Below are 14,871 nucleotides of genomic sequence, written 5' to 3'. Positions count from 1 at the left end.
CTAGGAATTTCCACCATTGCCAAATAAACCTGTGTCCCTAATTGTGCCCGTCGTGGGACTCCCCTAGATAAGCCCCTTTGAGCCTACATTGAGCCTTTTCATTCATCACCCTTAAACCCTTAACCATGAAGCTTAGTATAGTTAAAACCCTACCCTTTGTTCTAAGAACTTAGTGGAGCTATCTTTTGAGACATACTTCGTGGGTTTGGTGCTAAGGATGAAAATTGAGAAGAGGTGAAAGTTAAAGTGTGGGGGTAGACTTGTCCGTAAAAGAAAAATATATGAAAAAGCCGAGAAAAAGAAAAAAAAAAAAGAAAAAAATGTATACGGCTAAAAAGAAAAGAAAGAAAATGTTTATGGATTTTAGTCCCCCATACTTGGTGATTTTGGAGTTTACGTTGAACTGAAGGCCCACTACAGAAAATTTGGCCTTTGTCCATTCACTATAGTTCAAGGGAAGTTTACAATGAAGATTGGGCCCAACATGAAGACATTAGGCCCCTTTTATGTTACCTCTAGGGAAAGTGACGTTTTTGCAATACCTTGGTGGATTTCTTGAGGTCTCTACATCTACATATGCTCTGCTAGGTTTTTAGGACACTTTGATAAATCCTTACCTTTCATTTCCTTAAACCTTAAGCCCTAGCCCCATTACAACCCTTGATAAGACCTTCTTGATCCTTAAGATGGGACAGCCTTTGATGTGGAGATGAGTTGCAAGAGTTGAACCTATGGCTTGGGTCCATCTGTGCAAGTAGTTGGTATCCTTCATGAGATCTTTAAAGAAAATTATACATGTGCTTTCGTTTCTTGAATTATGTGATATACTTGCTATCTTTCACATATACTTGAGTGTATAAGCTTTTAAGCATTGCCATGATCTGAGAGAAGAAAGAATGGATATAACTTGTGAGGAGTTGAATCATACTTGTTTGAAACATGCTTAACAGAAACCATCACCATTGTTTCAACCAAGTCCTACTTGTGTATATGTAAGTTATGTGTTTTAATTAACTCTCGAATGCCTAACATTGAATTTTGGTTAAGTGCTAATCTTGGTGTTATGAAAGTAAGAGATTGCTGAGACAAATAGTTGAAGGGCAATAGAGTCATTGTTTTTGTCAAGTCTTTAAATTTTCGTTGAGTCTTAGTGTGTGTCTTAGTTTGATTTTGCTAAGGGACTAGCAAAAGCTAAGTGTGGGGGAATTGATAGGAGCATTTAATGCGACGTTTTAACTGCATTTCCCTACACTTTTCTGCGCCATTTCCTTGAAAAATCCCTGTTTGGGAAAGTTTCCATTCTTTGATTGGGAAAGTTCCTTATTGTAGAAAGTTTCCATTTTTGTCTTCATTTTTCATTTCTCATTTCTCATTCTCATTTTTCATTTCTCATTTCTCATTTCTCATTTTTCATTTCTCATTTCTGGAAAGTTTCTATTTTTCATTTTTTAGTAAGTTTCTATTTTCATTTTTTTAGAAAGTTTCTATTTTAAGTATAGTTTCTATTTTCAGGACCTCCGAGCTAGAAAGTGGAAATGAACGCACAATGGAAAGAGGAGCTTGCGAACATCAAGACGAACGAACATGAGAGAAAATGGCCCACACATTTGAGCAGAAATGAAGAAACAAGCTTTCCTAGTCCAACCAGGAAATCCTACAAAATGGAGGAAGGCTTCCCTAGCAAGTTTCCAACGCAACCATGAAAAAGAAATGGAAAAATAATGTGTTTTGCGTTGGAAAATGAGAAGGCTTGAAGATGAAGCAACGAGGCCCAAGAACTCTTTGGATTTTCGGCAAATTGGATAAAGGCCCATCAAAGCCCATGACATTAGGGTTTGTGACGCAAACCCTAGCACTAAAGTTGTTGTTGCCGTGAAATCTAGAGAGAAACAAGGAAGATGCGTCGAAAATCAGAAATATAGAAGATTCGTGGAGATTTTCTAGGGTATTTTTATGGAAAAAATCAAGAAAAACCCTAGAAGACCTAGCCGTCCAAGCCAAGAGGAAAACAAGGGGATGCCGTGCAAGACCCTAGGAATTCGGCCAAGGATAATGAAGAGAGAAACTAGGGTTTTGCCGTGTGGAAAATCAGAAATCAAGAGAGATTTCGTGGAGATTTCTTAGGAGCTTTTAAAGGAAAGAGAATATGTGTTGAACACAAAAAGCTCTCAAAGGAGTCTAGGTTCGTCCCCCTTTATTCTCTAAATATATTGTTGCCGAAATTGGTGAAGGAAATCAGAAAATATCTATATATTTCGGCAAGATTATTTAGGGAATATATATTGGAATTTTGTGATTGGTTGCACCACCTCATAGGGCTTATGTGGCACGAAACATTGGAGAAATTATGTGGAGGAAGCAAGATATTGCCGTGAGTTTCTAGGGTTTTGACGGCTTGAAGACCTAGAAGCCGTCCCCTATATATTCCTCTCTTCTCTCAACGTCAAGGGTTCCGAATTCCATCTTTTCGTTTATACTTTGAGAAAAAATTCAGAAATCTCTCTAGCCTAGCCGTGTTCTTCTCCATCCTCTAGGGCAACCACGAAGTGCAAGCAAGGCCAAGGAAGAAGAAGACAAGCCGTGCACACCATCCACCCTCCACCTTGAAGATTGCTTTCGAAATTCAAGAGACCACATCATCACTTCATTCATCTCATCTTCATCACGGTGTAATCCGATTCTCCTTGTACCTTTGCTTTGTATTTTCGTTGGTTTTGCCTTAGTTGACACATATGTATGAACAGTATTGTTTTCTGAAATTTTATGATGAATTGTTAATTTTCAGATTCATATATTGCGATTATGGTTGCTTTTGTGTGAGTGTTTGATTAAATTTGCATGATAGAATCTTTTGTATGATTATCTTGAATGGTTCGAAACATTTAGGGTTCTTATGTGATTGTTGCTACGAATTGAGAACATGAATCAACTTTTTGGTTTTGTGTTCTTGAATCGATAAGTAGTAAAGGTTTTGTACAAAAACCGAATTTAATCAAGAAGATTGCAATTAGGTGGACTTTTTCATACTAAGTTGCACATTTGAGTTGATAGCCTTTCTAGGTGTTTATTGCGTTAAACATGACATGATTGACTAGCTTTCTAGGGCTTGATTGCATGTTGATAGAATTAATCTAGGTGCTTTCGCTTAGGTTAATTAGCATTGAAAGTAAAATATGGGAAATTGTTTGCTTTTGAACGTTTCACATGATCAACTCCTCTTGCATGACTATGATGAACAATGATGAACTTGAATTAATTTTAATCATGAGTTTCGACTTTGATCTTTGTTCTTGCATTCCATTTGTATTTTTATGTTTTTGCATTTTAATTATTTAGGTAACTTAGATTTTATTTTCGGAAATTAAACCAAAAACCAAAAACTCCCCCTTTTCGTAAATATGTCTATATTTTGTAAATATTATACTTTGTTTTAATTTTAATTGTTTAATTGTTTGACAATGACAGGTGTACCCTCAATCCCGGAATAGAACGATCCCTATTTACTTATACTACTAATGACATTTCAGGGTTAAATTGGTCGCTCGATAAAGCCGACATCAGATTCATAAAAGCCCATTGAGATATTGAGCCCATGTCCCTTTTTCTTGGAGTGAAATGAAAATATATTCTTATTTCTTGGCGATGTTTTGATGATCTCATTATTCTTTCATTTGATTTTACTTGCCATAGATTAAGTTTGATGGACTAGAGAATGCTAGAATTCACTCTTGTACTTGTTGAGACGTTTGTCAATATATGGCCCTGATTCTGGAAAGGATGAGGCACCCTAGGAATTATCACCATTGCCAAATAAGCCTGTGTCCCCATTTGTGCCCGTCGTGGGACTCCCTAGATAAACCCTTTGAGCCTACATTAAGCCTTTTCTTTCATCACCCTTAAAATCCTTAACCCTGAACCTTAGTATAGCTACACTCCTACCCTTTGTTCTAAAACTTAGTGGAGCTATCTTTTGGGACTTTACTTAAGGATTTGGCATTGAGAATGAAATTGAGAAGAGGTGAAAGTTCAAGTGTGGGGTAGACTTGTCCATAAAAAAAATGTATGTGAAAGCCGTGAAAAAGAAATGAAAAAAAAAAAAATTGTACACGGCTAGAAAGAAAAAAAAGAAAGAAAAATGTTATGGATTTTAGTCCCCATACTTGTGAGTTTGGAGTTTGTTTTAAATTGAAGGCCCATTACAGAAAAATTGGCCTTTGTCCAATTCACTAGAGTTCAAAGGAAGTTTAGAGTGAAGTTAGGGCCCAACATGAAGACATAGGCCCTTTACTTCTATGGGATTATGACATTTTATATGCCTTGGTGGATTTCTAGAAGTCTCTACATTACATGAGCTCTGCTAGGTTTTTAGGACACTTTGTTAAAATCCTTATCTTTCATTTCTTAAAACCTTGAGCCTTAGCCCCATTACAACCTTTGAGAAGACCTTCTTGATCCTTAAGATGGGACAGCCTTTGATGTGGAGATGAGTTACAAGAGTTGAACCTATGGCTTGGGTCCATCCGTGCAAGTAGTTGGTATCTTTCATGAGATCTTTTGAAAAAAAAAAAATTATATTCACAAAGTGCTTTTCGTTTCTTATATATGTGAGCTATTTGATTGCCTCAAAATATTTTCTCTCACATATAATTGAGTGATTATAAGCTTTTAAGCATTGCCTTGAATTCTGAGAGAAGAAAGAGTGGATACACCTTGTGAGGATTTGAATCATACTTGTTTGAAGCATGCTTAACAAAACCATCACCATTGTTCCAACCAAGTCCTACTTGTGTATATGTAAATTATGTGTTTTAATTAACTCTCGAATGCTAAACATTGATTCTTGGTGGAGTGCTAATCTTGATTGTTGTGAAAGTAAGAGATTTCTGAGACAAAAAGTTGAAGGGCAGTAGAGTCATTGTTTGTGTAGTCTTTAAATTTTCGTTGAGTCTTAGTTGAGTCTTTGTGTGATTTTGCTAAGGGACTAGCAAAAGCTAAGTGTGGGGGAATTTGATAGGAGCATTTTAATGCGACATTTTAACTGTTATTTCCCTATATTTTCTGCGTTATTTCCTTATAAAACTCTGTTTAGGAAGTTTCCATTCTTGAATTGGGAAAGTTCCTAATTGTAGAAAGTTTCCGTTTTGTAGTTTCTATTTCCATTTTAGAAAGTTTCCATTTAGTTTAAGAAAGTTTCCATTTCTTATTTTAGAAAGCTTCTATTTTCAGGTTTTTGGAATAAATAAGCTGAATTGAGTTCATAAATGGAAAGAGAAGCTTCATGAAGATGACATGGCAAGGAGAGAATCAAGGAAGAGTTTTTTAAAAAAGGAAAAATATATTTTCCTTGGGATTAAATTTGCCGTGTAATACTAAGGAAAAACAAGGTGACAACGTGGGAATTAAGTGATTGATGAGAATTTCAAGGAGATTTTCTTGGGAGATTTTTATGGAAAGAAATATGTTGGAGAGTAAATTGGTGTGATTGCCAACGTGAAAATCAGAAATAATCAGGAGATGACGCAAAGAGAGATTCAAGGGAGATATTTATGGAAGGAAAATATGTGTGCACCAAGGAAAAAGCTAAAAGGCGTCCAGATATTCATCCCTAAATTCCCTAAAGGGAATGTTGGCCGAAATTCATGAAGAAAATCAGAATAATTTCAAGGAAATTCCGGCAATTAAATATTAGGGAGTATTTTAGAGAATTATGATTGGTTGGAACACATCACAAGCTTACTTGGCATTCTATGATTGGTTGGACCACATCACAAGCTTACTTGGCGAATTATCATTGGTTGAAGCTATGTGGAAAATTCTGATTGCTTTGTGAACCCTAGCCATGCTCCTATATATCTCACCTCTTTACATTGAGAAGGGTTCCTCTCCCCCATACAATTACACTTTAGAAAAAAATCAGAAAATCTTCTTAGCATAGCCGTGAGTTTTCTCCATCCTCTAGTCATCTCCACGAGTTCAAGCAAGGCCAAGGGAGAGAAGGCATAGCCGTGAGCATCCATCATCCATCTCCACCTTGAAGTTGCTTTCGAGATTCAAGAGACCACCACATTCAATCGTTCATCACCATCCCACTCACGGTGTAATCCGATTCTCCTTGTAACCTTTGCTTTGAATTTCGTTGGTTATGAACTAGTTGACATATGTGTTGAACAAATATTAATTTCTGGAATTTTTATGATTAATTGAGAATTTTCAGATTCATATTATTGTGATTCGAGAGTTGCTTATGTGGGTTTGTTTAATTAAATTTGCGTTATAGATAACTTTTGTATTTTAATCTTATGTGGTTGCAAACACTTAGGGTTTCGATATAATTGGTGCTAGGTTTAAGAACATGAAATCGACTTTTCGTTTTGGTGTAAACTTGAATCAAAGTAGTAAAGGTTTTGTACAAAGATCGAATTTAATTAACGAGGATTGCAATTAGGTGGACTTTTCCATACTAAGTTGTACACTTGAGTTGATAGCCTTTCTCTATGTGTAATGCGTTAAACATGACATGATTGACTAGCTTTCTAGGTTTGATTGCATGTTTGATAGGATTAATCTAGGTGCTTTCGCTTAGGTTAATTAGCATTGAAAAGTAAAAAATGGGAATTCATTTGCTTTCGAATGTTTCACATGATCAACTCCTTTCTCATGACTTAGATGAACAATATTAGGGTTTGATCGATTTTAATCATATGTTTCGTTTTTGATCTTGTTCTCTCATTCCATTTGTATTTTTATGTTTTTGCATTTTAATTTTTTGTTACTTAGTTTTATTTTCGAAAACCAAAACAAAATCCCCCTTTTTCGTAAATATGTTTATATTTGAATATATTGTGAATATATACTTTGTTTAATTTTAATTGTTTAATGTTTGACAATGACAGGTGTACCCTCAATCCCCGGAATAGAACGATCCCTATTTATTACTACTACTAATGACATTTCAGGGTTAAATTATGCGCTGCTTCAGGCGCATCAATTTTTGGCGCCGTTGCGGGGATTGAAAAATCACTGTTTTTGTAATTGTTGTATATAAATTGTTGAATATTAATTAATTAACTTAGGTGTTTTTTATATTGTTGAATACGATTTAATTGTAGTTGTAATTGAATGGAATAGGTGAAGTCTCTTTGTTAATATTGGCCTAAACCCCTTATTGGTACCTAGTTCAGGTCCCTTAAGGTTGAGGGCGGCCTTATTACACTTGTTGAACTGTCTTCACACTTATGAACTTTTTCATCTAGTAAGTATAGCTATGTGGAATGGTGTCTAGGAAGGGGACAACGTCATGACGGTTTTTTGAATCCAGAAGTGCTTACAAATGGGCCTAAACACTATGTGGGAGTAGCTCATGCCAAAATGGATTTTCTCTCTCGTGTTCGTCCTCCCCCCTGGCCATTTCAGTAAGTTGCCCAAAGGATGTAAGAGGACTTTGTGTCTAGACGACTATACTTGGCCGCATGTCCACTTGATTTACCGCTTGGAATTAGATTTATATCAATAATATTCATACAAAAAAATGTAACAAAATGTGTTGATACACTAAGTAAAAAAAAAAAAACATTGTGTAATTTTCATGTTTTTTTTTTTTTTTTTTTTTTTTACTACTTGTGTACCTAACTTGTGTCTGTGTACAATTACTTGTTAATTATACTTGTATTTGTATTCTTAGTTACTTTTATATTTTGTATTCTTTGTTAATTATAGTCACTAACTTATTAATGATGTACCGTCTGGCTGAAAGACGTTAACTCAAGCGCTGCTTGGGAGGCAACCCATTCAGAAGCAGCTGTGAAGGAGTCAACACACAGATTTGCTTTCTCCTTCCCTATTTCTTTTATTTTTTCTCTTTTTTTTATGTTTTGTAAATCCTTCTATATATGCTTATTGTTTCATGCATGTTATGATTGATTACATTGAGGACAATGCAATATTTAAGTGTGGGGAAGGGATTTATACTTTTATTTGAGTCTATATATTGAAAAATAAAAAAAAAATGAAATGTCAAAAAAAAAAAAAATTGTCGTTTTATTTATTGATCTTGTCCTTTGTTTTATTTTGAGTCATAGGATGCCTTTCAACTGTCTAGGATGATTCTATATCTCTGAAATTATGGCTAAAAGAGGATCACAAATGAGATGATTTTAAATGGTATTCTTTGGTAATGAGATATATGAAAATTATGCATGTGTAGTGGATATGGATTTCGTGACCTTGGTACAGAATATGAGCATGTTAAGATGAGTTTTGATTCATAAAAGCCCATGTGAGATATTGAGCCATGTCCTTTTTTCTTGGAGTGATAATGAAAAATATATTCTTATTTCTTGGCGATGTTTTGATGATCTCATTATTCTTTCATTTGATTGATTACTTGCCATAGATTAAGTTTGATGGACTAGAGAATGCTAGAATTCACTCTTGTACTTGTTGAGACGTTTTCATATATGGCCCTGATTCTGGAAAGGATAGAGGCACCCTAGGAATTATCACCATTGCCAATAGCCTGTGTCCCATTTGTGCCCGTCGTGGGACTCCCCTAGATAAACCCTTTGAGCCTACATTAAGCTTTTCTTCATCACCCTTAAAATCCTTAACCCTGAACCTTAGTATAGCTACACTCCTACCCTTTGTTCTAAAACTTAGTGGAGCTATCTTTGGGACTTTACTTAGGATTTGGCATTGAGATGAAAATGAGAAGAGGTGAAAGTTCAAGTGTGGGGGTAGACTTGTCCATAAAAAAAATGTATGTGAAAGCCGTGAAAAAAGAAAGAAAAAAAAAAAAAAATTGTACACGGCTAGAAAGAAAAAGAAAGAAAGAAAATGTCTATGGATTTTAGTTCCCCATACTTGATGGTTTGGAGTTTGTTTTAATTGAAGGCCCATTACAGAAAAATTTGGCCTTTGTCCAATTCACTAGAGTTCAAAGGAAGTTTAGAGTGAAGTTAGGGCCCAACATGAAGACATATGGCCCTTTACTTCTATGGGATTATGAATTTATATGCCTTGGTGGATTTTAGAAGTCTCTACATTACATGAGCTCTACTAGGTTTTTAGGACACTTTGTTAAAATCCTTATCTTTCATTTCTTAAAACCTTGAGCCTTAGCCCCATTACAACCTTTGAGAAGACCTTCTTGATCCTTAAGATGGACAGCCTTTGATGTGGAGATGAGTTACAAGAGTTGAACTATGGCTTGGGTCCATCCGTGCAAGTAGTTGGTATCTTTCATGAGATCTTTTGAAAAAAAAAAAATTATATTCACAAAGTGCTTTTCGTTTCTTATATATGTGAGCTATTGATTGCCTCAAAATATTTTCTCTCACATATAATTGAGTGATTATAAGCTTTTAAGCATTGCCTTGAATTCTGAGAGAAGAAAGAGTGGATACACCTTGTGAGGATTGAATCATACTTGTTTAAGCATGCTTAATAGAAACCATCACCATTGTTCCAACCAAGTCCTACTTGTGTATATGTAAATTATGTGTTTTAATTAACTTCGAATGCCTAAACATTGATTCTTGGTGGAGTGCTAATCTTGATTTTGTGAAAGTAAGAGATTTCTGAGACAAAAAGTTAAGGGCAGTAGAGTCATTGTTTGTGTAGTCTTTAAATTTTCGTTGAGTCTTAGTTGAGTCTTTGTGTGATTTTGCTAAGGGACTAGCAAAAGCTAAGTGTGGGGGAATTTGATAGGAGCATTTTAATGCGACATTTTAACTGTTATTTCCCTATATTTTCTGCGTTATTTCCTTAATAAAACTCTGTTTAGGAAAGTTCCATTCTTGGAATGGGAAAGTTCCTAATTGTAGAAAGTTTCCGTTTTGTAGTTTCTATTTTCCATTTTAGAAGTTTCCATTTTAGTTTAAGAAAGTTTCCATTTCTTATTTTACAAAGCTTCTATTTTCAGGTTTTTGGAATAAATAAGCAGAATTGAGTTCATAAATGAACGAGAAGTTTCATGAAGATGACATGGCAAGGAGAGAATCAAGGAAGAGTTTTTTTTTAAAAAGGAAAATATATTTTCCTTGGGGATTAAATTTGCCGTGTAATACTTAAGGAAAAACAAGGTGACAACGTGGGAATTGAAGATGATTGATTGAGATTTCAAGGAGAGATTTTCTTGGGAGACTTTTATGGAAAAAATATTGTTGGAGGAATAATTTGGTGTGATTGCCAACGTAAAATCAGAAATATCAAGGAGATGACGCCAAGAGAGATTCAAGGGAGATATTTATGGAAGGAAAATATGTGTGCACCAAGGAAAAGTAAAAAGGCGTCTAGATTCATCCCTAAATTCCCTAAAGGAATGTTGGCCGAAATTCATGAAGAAAATCAAATAATTTCAAGGAAATTCGGCAATTAAATATTAGGGAGGTATTTTAGAGAATTATGATTGGTTGGAACACATCACAAGGCTTACTTGGCATTCTATGATTGGTTGGACCACATCACAAGCTTACTTGGCGAATTATCATTGGTTGAAGCTATGTGGAAATTCTGATTGCTTTGTGAACCCTAGCCATGCTCCTATATAAACTCCCCTTTCTCACGTCAAGGTCCTCTCCCCATACAATTTACACTTTAGAAAAAAATCAGAAAATCTTCTTAGCATAGCCGTGAGTTTCTCCATCCTCTAGTCATCTCCACGAGTTCAAGCAAGGCCAAGGAGAAGAAGCATAGCCGTGAGATCCATCATCCATCTCCAACCTTGAAGCTTGCTTTCGAGATTCAAGAGACCACCACATCAATCGTTCATCACCATCTCCATCTCACGGTGTAATCCGATTCTCCTTTGTAACCTTTGCTTTGAATTTCGTTGGTTATGAACTAGTTGACATATGTGTTGAACAAATATTAATTTCTGGAATTTTATGATTAATTGAGAATTTTCAGATTCATTTATTGTGATTCGAGAGTTGCTTATGTGGGTTTGTTTAATTAAATTTGCGTTATAGATAACTTTGTATTTTAATCTTATGTGGTTGCAAACACTTAGGGTTTCGATATAATTGGTGCTAGGTTTAAGAACATGAAATCGACTTTTCGTTTTGTGTAAACTTGAATCAAAGTAGTAAAGGTTTGTACAAGATCGAATTTAATTAACGAGGATTGCAATTAGGTGGACTTTTCCATACTAATTGTCACTTGAGTTGATAGCCTTTCTCTATGTGTAATGCGTTTAACATGACATGATTGACTAGTTTCTAGGGTTTTGATTGCATGTTTGATAGGATTAATCTAGTGCTTTCGCTTAGGTTAATTAGCATTGAAAAGTAAAAAAATGGGAATTCATTTGCTTTCGAATGTTTCACATGATCAACTCCTTTCTCATGACTTAGATGAACAATATTAGGGTTTGAATCGTTTTAATCATAGTTTCGTTTTTGATCTTGTTCTCTCATTCCATTTGTATTTTATGTTTTGCATTTTAATTGTTTGTACTTAGTTTTATTTTCGAAAAACCAAAAACAAATCCCCCCTTTTTTCGTGTAAAATTGATGCTGCTGAAATAGCCTCACAATTTAACCCTGCAAAATGTAGTTGTCAGTATAGGATAAGCAGGGATCGTTCAGTCCGGGGATTGTAGGGTACACCTACACAAAAAGGTCAATTAACAAATAAAAGAATAAAATGGGGGGTTTTGAAAGTTGGTTCTAATCTACTTAAAATAAAAACAAAAACAAATAAAACTATATACAATGATCGACTTCCCTAACCTAGACCAATACCACTCGGAAATTACTAAGTGTAAAAACAGAAAATTCATTTCAACATGCTACAAAAATGTGCCCATCTTAAATGCTAGATAAGAGCCTAAATGAAAAGCCTCAGCGGATCAATCCACTTATCTGATTCATTCTAATGTAGGCTTGGATCGGAAAAGTCCTTACCAAGCCTAATACTACTAATTTTTGAAAACACTCAGCGTAATTCTCTTAACTAGTAGTATTATCTAACCCTCGAATCAACTCACACGTGCAAATTAACCATTACACATAGAATTTAACACGTAATTTCCAGAATCATTTAACCATTGAACATAGTTTTTACCACTCGTTAGAACTAATTGCTACTTGTTTAACTCAGCGTCTTAACAAATAACAATTACTCTTGGCAAATTAAGAAAACACACAAGAACTCTCACCGTTATTCTAGCATGCAAACTTATGAATCTAACTCTGAAAATTACCAAAACACATAAAAGGGCACAAGATTGTAACATGCATCATAAAAGAATTCTCGAAATTAACTCAATAATAAACTAAAAATCTCAAAAATATTAATAAAAATATTCTGAAAATTTCATGTCTCCAATTACACAACTCACAAATTGAAACACAAAACCGAAACAAAAATTATAAGTAGAGTCATAGTTACACTTTGAAGCTTTCCTCAGCGGCTTAGCAACACGGTGATGAACTCGTCTCTACGTGGTGGTGGAGCGTCCTTGACTCAGCGCCTAAGAGCTTTGTAGATTGATTGATGGATGGTGGTCACGGTCTTGTAAGATATGGAGGTTTGAGGAGTGAATTGGGTAGTCTTGGAATGATCTTGGCTGGGAAGTGATCTTTGGCTGGGAAGTGATCTTGGCTGGGAAGTGATCTTGGCTGGAAGTGATAGGCAATGAATTATCTGGCTGGGAAGTGATGCAAATTCAGTCTGGACGTTGCCTATTTATAGGGGAGCATTGGTTGGCTTTCCAACTGAAACGTCTTCTTTATGGCCTTAACTCCTCTCATAATGGGGCAATTCCTTTAATTTCCAAGCTGAAACATCTTTCTCTTATTTATTTTTCCAGCTGAAACATCTTTTCTTTTATTCCTCAACTGAAAACATCTTTTCTCCTTACCCTTCTTCATTGCTTGGTCAAATATCTTAATGCTTTATTTTATGACTCCATCATTGATGTTTCCAAGAGTTCCACCAGGCAAGGTTTCCTACAACAAGCAGGAAATATCAGAATTTTCTAGAGAAAATAAAATGTAAAGACCGCAAAATAGTCGACAGTGAGGAATCCTGATCCAGCTAGGATTTTCATGAATTTTACTTTTTCCGCTTATTTCACGCCAAACACTCTACAAGACTCTTAAAATGACTCGATGACTCAAAACACGAAACTTAAGGGAGAAACAAGGCTAAAATGGAGCATATACTCATTAATATTATCACACTTTTTTGCTCCTATCAAAAATGTTTATAGTTGTGAATATATTTGTGAATATTATACTTTGTTTTAATTTTAATTGTTTAACTGTTTGACAATGACAGGTGTACCCTCAATCCCGAATAGAACGATCCCTATTTATTACGTACTACTAATGACATTTCAGGGTTAAATTATGCGCGCTGCTTTTCGGGCGCATCATAGGGTGCTCGGAGGGAGGAGGCGCTCCTCTGGTGACCGGTGGCACGCCGGTTGGTGGCCGGAATCGCCGGAATTTGATGGAAGAAGAAAAATGGCCGAACCGGAGGAAGAGAGATCGGGGGAGAGGAGAGAGAAGAGTTGGGGTGGTTTCCGGAATGGAAACCTACCCGGGTAAATTTCCTTTTTTTATCAAAGTTACATGAACAGTAACTTTACAATTTTGGCCATAACTCTCGCATACGAAGTCCGCTTTTTACGAACCACATATGCACGCACTCGGTTAACGTCCCCTACAACTTTCATGAAGAACATTTTCTCAAATTTTGACCCGAATAAAAGTCAACTTTTAGGGCCACTAAAAGTACTAAACCGAAAGTAAAAGTGAAAGTAAAGGTCGTTTACCGTCCAAATGACTAGTAAACACGTGGATTTAGGTTCGGGACGTTACATTTCAATGCTTTGTTCTAGTGACATTCAAAGCCATAGTTATCTTTCAAACAATTTGATCACTTTGTTTCAATTTGAGTAGATGAACAGTGATTTTCAAAACTTCTCCTTCTAGGGTTTAGGATTTGCTTTCTCTTTTCGTGAAATGGCTTCTAAATCTTTAAATGCGTTGTTCTAGTGACATTCAAAGCCATAGTTATTCTTTCAAATAATTTGATCACTTTGTTTCAATTTGAGTTTATGAACAGTGATTTTCCAAACTTCTCGCTTCTAAGTTTAGGATTTGCTTTCTCTTTTCGTGAAATCGCTTAAATCTTTCAATGCGTTGTTCTAGTGACATTCAAAGCCATAGTTATTCTTTCAAACAATTTGATCACTTTGTTTCAATTTGAGTAGATGAACAGTGATTTTCCAAACTTCTCGCTTCTAGGGTTTAGGATTGCTTTCTTTTAGTGAAATGCTTCTAAATCTTTAAATGCGTTGTTTAGTGACATTCAAAGCCATAGTTATTCTTTCAAACAATTTGATCACTTTGTTTCAATTTGAGTATATGAACAGTGATTTTCCAAACTTCTCCTCTAGGTTTAGGATTTGCTTTCTTTTCGTGAAATAATGGCTTCTAAATCTTTAAATGCGTTGTTCTAGTGACATTCAAAGCATAGTTATTCTTTCAAATAATTTGATCACTTTGTTTCAATTTGAGTAGATGAACAGTGATTTTCCAAACTTCTCGCTTCTAAAGTTTAGGATTTGCTTTCTCTTTTCTTGAAATCGCTTCTAAATCTTTCAATGCGTTGTTTTAGTGACATTCAAAGCCATAGTTATTCTTTCAAAAATTTGATCACTTTGTTTCAATTTGAGTATGAACAGTGATTTTCCAAACTTCTCGCTTCTAAGTTTAGGATTTGCTTTCTCTTTTCGTGAAATCGCTTCTAAATCTTTCAATGCGTTGTTCTAGTGACATTCAAGCCATAGTTATTCTTCAAACAATTTGATCACTTTGTTTCAATTTGAGTAGATGAACAGTGATTTTCCAAACTTCTCGC

This window comes from Rosa chinensis, chromosome 6 (genome assembly GCF_002994745.2).
Source record: "Rosa chinensis cultivar Old Blush chromosome 6, RchiOBHm-V2, whole genome shotgun sequence".
NCBI lineage: Eukaryota > Viridiplantae > Streptophyta > Magnoliopsida > Rosales > Rosaceae > Rosa > Rosa chinensis.
This window is presented reverse-complemented; position numbering follows the sequence as displayed.